This window comes from Bufo bufo, chromosome 6 (assembly GCF_905171765.1).
Source record: "Bufo bufo chromosome 6, aBufBuf1.1, whole genome shotgun sequence".
In the NCBI taxonomy this organism is placed as follows: Eukaryota; Metazoa; Chordata; class Amphibia; order Anura; family Bufonidae; genus Bufo; species Bufo bufo.
In genome coordinates this window covers 315,799,235-315,809,561 of record NC_053394.1, presented here as the reverse complement: position 1 = coordinate 315,809,561, position 10,327 = coordinate 315,799,235, and the positions used below count along the sequence as shown (strand labels likewise).

At 44.9% G+C, this 10,327-nt stretch overlaps 1 protein-coding gene across 1 annotated transcript in view; it reads left to right on the top strand.

Moving 5' to 3' along the window:
* Window positions 1–6,764: 6,764 nt before the first annotated feature.
* Window positions 6,765–10,327, top strand: part of EZH1 (enhancer of zeste 1 polycomb repressive complex 2 subunit) — a 68,855-nt gene continuing 65,292 nt past the window's right edge. The window contains 1 exon segment of the mRNA XM_040436081.1: window positions 6,765–6,950. The gene's annotated coding sequence lies outside the window, so the exon portion shown is untranslated.

Sequence of the window (10,327 nt, the reverse complement as noted above, 5' to 3'; positions counted from 1 at the left end):
AAATAGCAATTGCTTAGTCGCCTCCATAGCTACCCTACCCACATTTGTTTCGGACTTTGAGGAAGTTTTTTCTGAAAAGGGTTGTCAGAAGTTACCACCTCACCGTCCTTATGATTGCCCGGTTAACCTGATTCCCAGTGCAAAATTACCCAAAACCAGGTTATATAATCTTTCGGGTCCAGAGAGACAAGCCATGAAAGATTATATCTCCGAGAGCTTGGCTAAGGGACACATTAGACCCTCTTCTTCACCCGTGGCTGCAGGGTTTTTCTTCGTTAAAAAGAAAGATGGGGGCCTGCGTCCTTGCCTAGATTTTCGCGAATTAAACCAGATAACCATCCGAGACCCATACCCTCTTCCTCTCATTCCTGACCTGTTTAATCAGATTGTGGGTGCTAGGTGGTTCTCAAAACTTGATCTTAGGGGGGCCTACAATCTGATTCGTATCAAGGACGGGGATGAGTGGAAGACAGCCTTTAACACCCCTGAGGGGCATTATGAAAATCTAGTCATGCCTTTCGGTCTGACCAATGCTCCTGCTGTCTTCCAACATTTCGTTAATGACATTTTTAGTCATCTTATTGGCAGGTTTGTGGTGATATACCTAGATGATATTTTAATTTATTCGTCGGATCTGAAAACACATGAGGTGCATGTCAGACAGGTACTGCAGGTCCTACGGACGAATAAATTATATGCTAAAATTGAAAAGTGTTTTTTTCGCCGTTCAGGAAATACAGTTCCTAGGGTATTTATTATCTGCTTCAGGTTTCCGTATGGATCCTAGGAAGGTCCAGGCAATTTTAGATTGGGATCTTCCTGAGAACCTCAAAGCACTGCAACGGTTCTTGGGCTTCGCAAATTTCTATAGAAAATTCATTAAAAATTATTAGGTTATTGTAAAACCCCTTACTGACATGACTAGGAGGGGGACTGATTTTTCTAAATGGTCTGACGCCGCTAAAATTGCCTTTTCCTCTCTAAAAGAGAGGTTTACCTCGGCACCTGTACTAATCCAACCTGATGTCTCCCAGCCTTTTATTGTTGAAGTAGATGCGTCAGAGGTGGGAGTGGGGGCTGTGCTGTCTCAGGGTCTGTCTCCTGGCAAATGGCGTCCTTGTGCTATCTTTTCTAAAAAACTATCTGCAGCAGAGAAGAACTATGATATTGGCAATAGGGAACTATTAGCTATTAAACTAGCGTTTGAAGAATGGCGTCACTTTTTAGAGGGGGCAATCCACCCCGTCACTGTGATTACGGACCACAAAAACCTTCTGTACCTCGAATCAGCTAAGCGTCTCACCCCTAGACAAGCTAGGTGGTCGCTATTTTATTTATTTATTTATTTTTTTCAAATCTTTATTTTCAAATTTTTAGCAATACAAAACATTAGTAGAATAACATTTTAACTGCTCCATAAGTAAGACAAATCATCACTGGTCCTTTTGAGTCAATAATTGAGTATGCATGCAAGGATACAATACAGTTAGGTATAAAAGAAAATGACAACCTAATTCCATCAAATTCTTTCCACCCCAGTACATGGTAAATAAGATTCATTAGTGTGAGTATGCTAGTCCCTCACTACCCTTATAACTTTCATAGGCCGTAAGCTAGGGTTCTACTACTCTATAGCTCTTTGGGGAGTACTCCTCTCTATTCTCCATCTGATGTGGTTTTATACCATTCTTTCCACTTTCCCCAAGTCAAAAGGAATTTGTCGTGGGACAACGATTCCCAGCTCGTTAATTCCTCAAGTTGGCACAATTCCTGAACTTTATACTTCCATTCCTGCATATTAGGGGTTTCCTTGGCCAGCCAATATTTAGGGATCAACAATTTAGCTGCTGAGATCAGGTGTGCTGAAAGAGAATGTGCCATTAACTTGTAATTGCAGTCTGGTACATTAAGGATGGCTACTAGTGGAGTGATAGGGGCCCCTATCTCGCAAATATTTTGCACCCTACTAGACACCTTATCCCAAAAGACCTTTATTAGTGGACAGGACCACCATATGTGAAACATAGTACCTCTAGCAGCCCCGCATCTCCAGCAGTCTGCGGATACAGAGGGAGAGAATTTATGTAGTTTATCAGGGGTCTTGTACCACCTAGTTACAATCTTAAAGGAGTTCTCTTGTATTTTTATGCACCTTGAAAATCCATGAGTATGGGTGAGTATTTTCTCTGATGTTTTGTCATCAATAGGAACCCCTATATCTTTGGCCCATTGCTCTACGAACAGCGGTTTGGAGTCAGGATTAAATACTAGGATTTTGTTGTACAGACGGGAGATTGTACCCTTACTACGTGCTGACTGACTCCAAATTGCATCATACCATGTAGGGACATAGTTTGCCTGAGTGATATCAAGGTAACTCTTACAAATCTTGGTGAACTGTGAGACATGTGACAAGGACCAAGGAACCCTATTAAAGGATTCTTTTAAAAGTGCTACTTCTGGAATTTGACGATGTGTTAATAAATCACCTATTGCTATATCTCCCAAGGCCTCCCATAATCCCATGTCGTCCCTATATCCATCTATAATTAGATAAGGCAAAAGTCTAATAGGAGTCATGGGAGAAATCGTTCTGGAGGGATGCAGAATTGAGGATAACTTATTCCATGAGTCAAAGACACCCATTAATGTAGCAGGTATGTTTTCTTTATGCGTCATTTTCCTACCAACTTTCCATAAGGTGGTCGCTATTTTTTACCAGGTTTAACTTTGTTATTACCTATCGTCCTGGGGCAAAAAATACCAAGGCAGATGCATTATCGCGTTGTTTCCCTGGAGGGGGTAATGTGAGTGATCCGGTACCCATTCTACAAAGAGGAGTGGTTGTCTCTGCGGTACACTCTGTTCTGGAGGGGAAGGTGTTAGAGGCCCAGGGGGACGCCCCGGTCTCTTGCCCCTCAGAGAAATTGTTTGTACCGTTGAACTTGCGTCTCGAATTATTAAAGGAACATCATAATTCGGCACTTGCTGGGCACCCGGGTAGTAAAGCAACCTTGGAGCTATTGTCTCGTCGTTTTTGGTGGCCAAGGTTGCGTCAGGATGTAATGGATTTTGTGTCTTCTTGTTCTACTTGTGCGCGCGCGAAAGTCTCTCATACACGTCCTGCAGGGTCTTTATTGCCACTTGTCATTCCCAATAGGCCATGGACACATCTGTCAATGGATTTTATCACTGACTTACCTTTGTCTGCAGGTAAAAAAGTTATCTTGGTAGTAGTGGACAGGTTTAGCAAAATGGTACACTTCATTGCGTTACCCGCACTACCTAATGCTAAGACTCTTGCTCAGGTATTCATCAGTGAAATCGTGAAGCTTCATGGGGTCCCTTCCGATGTTGTTTCGGATCGGGGAACCCAGTTTATTTCTAAGTTTTGGAAAGCTTTTTGTTCCTGTTTGGGGGTACACTTGTCCTTTTCCTCAGCTTTCTATCCTCAGTCGAATGGACAGACTGAGCGTACCAACCAAAACCTTGGGACATATATAAGATGTTTTGTGTCTGAAAACCAAGGTGTGGTCATCATATTTACCGTTAGCCGAGTTTGCCATAAATAATCGCCGTCAGGAATCTACTGGCAAGTCACCATTTCTTGGTGCATATGGTTTTCATCCCCAATTCTGTACTTTCAAAGAGGGGGGGTCTTCTGGGGTTCCCGAAGAAGAACGGTTTTCGTTGTCTCTTTCATCTGTATGGCAGAAAGTGCAAGCTAATTTGAAAAATATGGGAGGTAAATATAAATGCATTGCTGATAAGAAACGGTCGCCAGGTCCGGACCTAGGAGTGAATGACTATGTGTGGTTATCTACTAGGAATATTAAATTAAAGGTTCCCTCTTGGAAACTGGGTCCTAGGTTTATTGGTCCTTACAAAATAGTAGCCATCATTAACCCCGTGGCTTTTCGCCTGGAGCTACCTCAGACTTTTAAAATTCATAACGTCTTCCATAAATCGTTACTCAAAAAGTATGTTCCACCTCTAGAACCATCACCGCTGCCACCCCCTCTTGTTATTGTGGATGGTAATCTAGAGTTTCAAATATCCAAAATTGTTGATTCTCGTCGGGTCCGCCGTTCTCTTCAATATCTGGTGCATTGGAGGGGTTACGGTCCCGAGGAAAGAATGTGGGTTCCAGCGTCTGAGGTAAACGCCGACAGGTTAGTTCGGGTTTTTCATGCCTCTCATCCTGAGAGACCTAGTCCTGAGTGTCCGGAGGCCCCTCGTGGAAGGGGGGGTACTGTCACGAGGGTGTCAAGAGCCACGTCTGACTCCGTTATACCCAGGGTCAGGAAGTCGCAGCGGGTGGCTGCGCGTTCGATGTACAAAGACAGTGCTGTTTCGTAATGGTAGCTTTCTGGGTTTGCCTTGCAATCCTTTTTGGCTCACTCAGGGATCCGTAGCTTCTCCTCCTCAGCTGTTTCTTGTCCAGCAATCCCAACCTCCTTATATTCCCATCTCCCACTTCTCTGGTTGCCAGATATAGAGCTTCCTGCCTGGACTTCTATACTGACCCACTGGAGCTGTGTAGCTGTGTTCCCTGGTTGTTGTTCCAGAACGTTACCCTCCGGATCCCTGTTGGGCCTTGGTGGTCTGCTGTTGTCGCCCACCTAGGATTATATGTTTGTCTGTATTGTCTGTCCTCTCCTTGGTGTTTTCCTCAGTGTCAGTGGTGCGGACTAGTGATCCCACCGCCCTGTTCACTACACAGGGCTCATCTTAGGGAAAGCCAGGGTTTAGGCACGTGATCGGCGTACGGGTGAGGAACCCGTCTAGGGACGTCAGGGCAGTCAGGTGCCAGCCGCAAGGTGAGTCAGGGGTCACCACCTTTCCCTCTCCCTTGGACAGTGCCTTCCCATTTCCCTCCCTTTGCGTGATGCCGGTCATTACTAATATACATGTAGAAACCACACAGACACTTTAGTAAGGAGCAGTTTAGTAAATTTATTAATGAACATTTATGTATTAATTTCCAGGGTCATAAAGAGGGACATTTAAAGATCAAAGAGGGATAGAGGGACTTGGGTCAAAAAGAGGCACTGTCTCTCCAAAAGAGGAACACTTGGGAGGCACGGTGTTATGGGGACACAGTGGCTATCGTTTGCAGAGGCACTGTGGGGTCATAGGGGAACTGTGGTTGTCTCAGTGGAGGCACTCCTTAGAGTCCTGTGTTTGACACTTTTGCTTTCACTCCTAGGGGAACTTAGTGAGGGCCCAGTGCACACAGAAAGGACATGTGAAAATCCTTGTAGAGATGGTTAAAGGGTTTCTACCACCAGAAATACTGTTATGTAGCTGACTGACATTAGCGATTCGCTAATGTCAGCACTACATAACAGTATGTTTCTAACATTAGTCCCTGCAGCCGTTTTTGTTAAAAAAGCACTTTTATAGATATGCTAATGAGCCTCTAGGTGCTATGTGGGCGTCATTAGCACCTAGAGGGCTCCGTCCACTAACCATTTCAGCCGCCCATCGCGTCCCTCCAGCCCGCCCCGCTCCTGTTGATTGACGTGAAACTTCTCAGTATCTCGTACCAATTCCCGCGCCTGCGTTTCTGTATTCTCCCGGCGCCGGCTTCCTCACTGCGCCTGCGCCAACTACATTACAATGAGGAAGCCGGCACCAGGAGCGCGGCATTCACTCACTGCGCCTGCGCCGAATACAGAAGCGCACGGTTCAGGCGTGGGAATTGGTACGAGATACTGAGAAGTTTCAGGTCAATCAACAGGAGCGGGGCGGGCTGGAGGGACGCGATGGGCGGCTGAAATGGTTAGTGGACGGAGCCCTCTAGGTGCTAATGACGCCCACATAGCACCTAGAGGCTGATTAGCATATCTATAAAAGTGCTTTTTTAACAAAAACGGCTGCAGGGACTAATGTTAGAAACATACTGATATGTAGTGCTGACATTAGCGAATCGCTAATGTCAGTCAGCTACATAACAGTATTTCTGGTGGTAGAAACCCTTTAAGAATGAATCTAATTTCGTATCAGATACTTAATTTTTCGTTTAAAGGGGTTATCCCACTTAGCAGTTTCATACTTACCTGCTGCCACCGCGCGTTCACTTCCTGGATTCTGGCTGGGGGCGGGCTTCATCTTGATTGAAGTCTTCTCCCGGCCGGGCCGCGCGCTGGACTGAACGCGCACGCTGCCGCGCATGCGCAATGTGACTTATTTCTGGCCAGTATAGTACAGAGCCGGCGTGCGCGTTCGCAGCTCTGTACTATTCTGGCCGGGAAGAAGTCACCGTCGCGCATGCGCGGCAGCGTGCGCGTTCAGGACAGCGAGTGGCCCGGCCGGGAGAAAAGAAGAAGTCTTCTGGGCAAGCGCGACCATCGGGATTTTGCGGAAGAGCGGTGGTCGTAACCAGGGGAGACCGAGTCACAACAATAAGGTAAGTGGGGATGAATTTTCTCCTAATCGGTGGGAATTTGTTAATAAAGTATATTTACAAAAATGATCACTGTCAAATCATTAACAGATTTAACAGTGATCATTATGATGGGATAACCCCTTTAAGTGAATGAGTGTGTAAATTATAGCAGCCACCATGGCAACCGTTCGCCATCTTGTTTAAATGGCAACAAAATAGCTGTCAGAAACTGCGGCGTAAAAGCCGGAAGCGAGTCCTGGAACGCAAACTTCCGGATTCTCACTTTAGTTGTTGTGATCGCCGTATCTCCGCCTATTTGTCACGCTAACCCCACCCATCACCAAGTTGCGGCCTTCTGATTGGCTGGGAAGGATTAGACTCCCTCTATGCTCCTCCGTTCTACGTTCATCCAGCAAGATGGCTTCTGTTGTCAGTGAGCTCGAGTGCCTGACAACCACGCAGTTGGGAATAAGACAACATGGCGCCCGTGCCTTGGTGAGCAGCATTACAGACTGGAAGAACAGAGCCTGAACGCTGCGCGGTGGAGGAGGAGGGTCAGGTATGTGTGTGTACGGAGGGCGTCTGACACCTGACAGGGGAGGGACCTCCTCATCTGCATAGAGACTCAGTAGATTATTATTACTGCATGTATTTTATTATTATCATCCTATCTAGTGTATTATAGTATTCAATATATTATCTACTGTTATTGCAGATATATTATCACCGTATTTAGTCATTATTATATCTAGAATTGTATTTAGTATATTATATTTATGTATTATCATATTTAGTTTATTATTATTTATTATTCAGTATATTGTCTATTTTAATTATTCTATTAAGTATATTCTAAGTATTATTGGATGCAGTATATTACATTATGTATTATCATTAGTAGATTACTGTTTGCAGTATTCTATGTTACCTATTACTATATTATGATTATTATATTATTGTATCCACTGTTATATTATTATTTTATCCAGTTTATTATTAGGATATTATACTATTATATTACTACGTGTTATTAGATTTCTGTAAAATGTTAATGGTGTCATAACTCTGCCCCATGGAATAGCACCTGCCACGGAGCCACATAAAGACATTGGGGGAGATTTATCAAAACTGATGTGAAGTAGAACTGGCTTAGTTTCCAATAGCAACCAATCAGATTCCACCTTTCATTTTTCACAGCTCATTTGGAAAATGAAAGGAGGAATCTGATTGGTTGTTATGGGAATCTAAGCCAGTTCTACTTTCCACCAGTTTGATACATCTTCCCCATTATTGACATCTCTCAAGTAATGGTGAATTCAGGGTAAGTTCACACAGGCAGAAGACTTTTTGGGAAAATCCTTGAGTATTTTGCCCGTGGAACCTGCAGCAGAAAGCCAAGGCTAAGCCACGGGAAAAGATGACTTATAAGGAAGGACGCTTTTTTTTATTTAGTGCATTGAAAACAGAGACTTCGGTCACTGCGTCCCATTGAAAACAATGGAAGGCTGATTTAAATGGGTTATCTTTAGTAAGACAACTTATCCTCCTTCCACAGAATAGAGGATAAGTGTCTGATTGGATCGGGGTCCAACTGCTGGGGTCACCTCCGATCATGAGAATTGGGGCCTGTGCTCTCCAGTTTGAATGGGGCAGCGGTAGCGCATGCTTGATGCTGATCTATGTAGCTCTATGGGGCTGCCGGAGAGAGCAGAGCGCTTGTACTTGGCTATCCTGTGCAGTCCCACAGAGTTAAATGGAGCACCGGAAATACATGTGTGTCTGCAGCTCCTGTCAAACTGAGAGTATGGGCCCCCGTTTTCGTGATTGGCGGTTGCCTCAGGAGTTGGACTCTCAATGATCAGACACTTATCCCTCATTCTTTGGAAAGAGAATAAGTTGTCTTAATGAGACAAACCCTTTAAAGGGGTTTGTTCGGGGTCCTGGACATAACCGCTTCTTCACCCAGGCAGCCCCATTGAGTGGAGCAGCGGAATCGCGCAGGGCAAAGGCCTTTTCAACAGATCCGGTGATGTACGGTGTCTCTGTATGGGAATGCTAGGCGGAGGCTACTCCCTAGTAGTGAGCCTGGTGATGTCACCGACTCTAATGGGCGGGCTTTAGTACTGCCCTTGCGACAGAGACATTTCATTGTAAATCCCATCCACATGCTGTGGATATTTTCAGTACGGAAAACTAGCATGCTTACTTTGTTTCATTTTTCACCGCTTTTACCACCTTTAAAGGGAGTCTGTCACCACATTTGGGCATATTAGACTGATCAAATAGCGTTATATGTGCCACCCAGAACTTAACAACGGTACCTTTGTTGTATGTAACAGAGTTTTCTTTTAGCCGAAAATGAACTTTTAAGATTATGTAAATGAGCCCTCTCAAGTGCCCAGGGCGGCGTCTCAATCCTCCGAGCCCCAGGCAGCACCTCCTCAACGGCTCATAACCCCGCCCTCCGTGTGCCTCTGCCCGCCCGTTTACTCCCCTCCTCTGTCCTTTTCCACTGCAGCTGCGCGGTCAAATTCGTAGTGGGCGCATGCGCAGTAGGTATTGCGATGCCCTGCCAGGAGCAGACATTTATTGCATATCGATAGGATATGCTATAAATGTCCGATATGTGTGGGTGTCGACTTCTCAATTCACCGCTATCTGACTTCTGAAAATAGCCAAGCAAGCCAGAATACTATTGCAGACTATGGTATAAGCGATCTAATGATCTCATGTTCAAGTCCCCTAGGGGGGATTAAAAATTAAGTTTAAAAAAGTTTTTAAAGAAGAAAAAAAAAAAAAAAGAACAAATTCAAATCACCTCCTATCCCCTTTTTACATATAAACCTAAACAATATTTATAAAAATGAGTGTCTGTCTGGATGTCTGTCTGTTCTTTATGCTCGACCAAACGACTGGAACGATCTTCACCAAATTTGGCACATAGGTACATCAGGTGTCCGGGAAGGTTTTAGACCGGGTCTTAGCTCTCTAGGACTTACCGTTCCTGAGAGATTCCCAAAAAATGACCTACATTAGCCAATCCAATACAAGCCTGCAAGTCTTTCACTCATATACCAACTGCCATACACACGGTCACATGTCCCTTATCAGCCAATAGAAGCTTGCAGGCCCTTAGTCTCCACATGCACACAGTTTTACACCAGGTTTCCATAACAACCTAGCCGTTTTTCTTCACTGCTGTAGGTCAGCTTTAGGCTAGGGCTACATGATGACAATAAGTCGCACGACACATAGAGCACAACTACACTGCTACATGCATCGATCTTGGATGGATTTCTTGTGACACCATAACCTATCATAACAAAAATTATTGTGCGACATATGTCGTCATATAGCCCTAGCCTTAAAGGGGAAGCTGCTGTGGAGGTCACTGTTAAAGGGGCAGGCACAGTCGAGGTCACTGTTAAGGGGGCAGGGGCCACTGTTAAAGGGGCAGCTGCTGTTGAGGTCACTGTTAAGTCCGCAGGGTACTGTGAGGTCACTGTTAAGGGAGTGGGGTACTGTGGAGGTCACTGTTAGGCCCCTTGCAGACAAGCGTGTGCGCATTTGGTCCGGATGCGTTGCGAATGCATTCAGTGAAAAATGCGTGATTTCGCAAACAAGGGCATTCAGTTTTGTATGCGATCGCATTCAGTTTTTATTGCGCGGTTGCAATGCGATTTAATGCGTTTTGCGCGTGATAAAAACTGAAGGTATACAAACAACATCTCTTGGCAACCATCCCTGAAAAACGCATTGCATCTGCACTTGCTTGCAGATGCAATGCGTTTTTCACGCAGCCCCATTCACTTCTATGGCGCCAGCGTTGCCTGAAAAACTGAACTGAATCCTCCAAAATGCATTCCATTCCGTTTAGTTGCGTTCCCAAACAGCAACATGTTGTATTTTGCTTTCCAGGGAAGGGGCAGCTGTGTT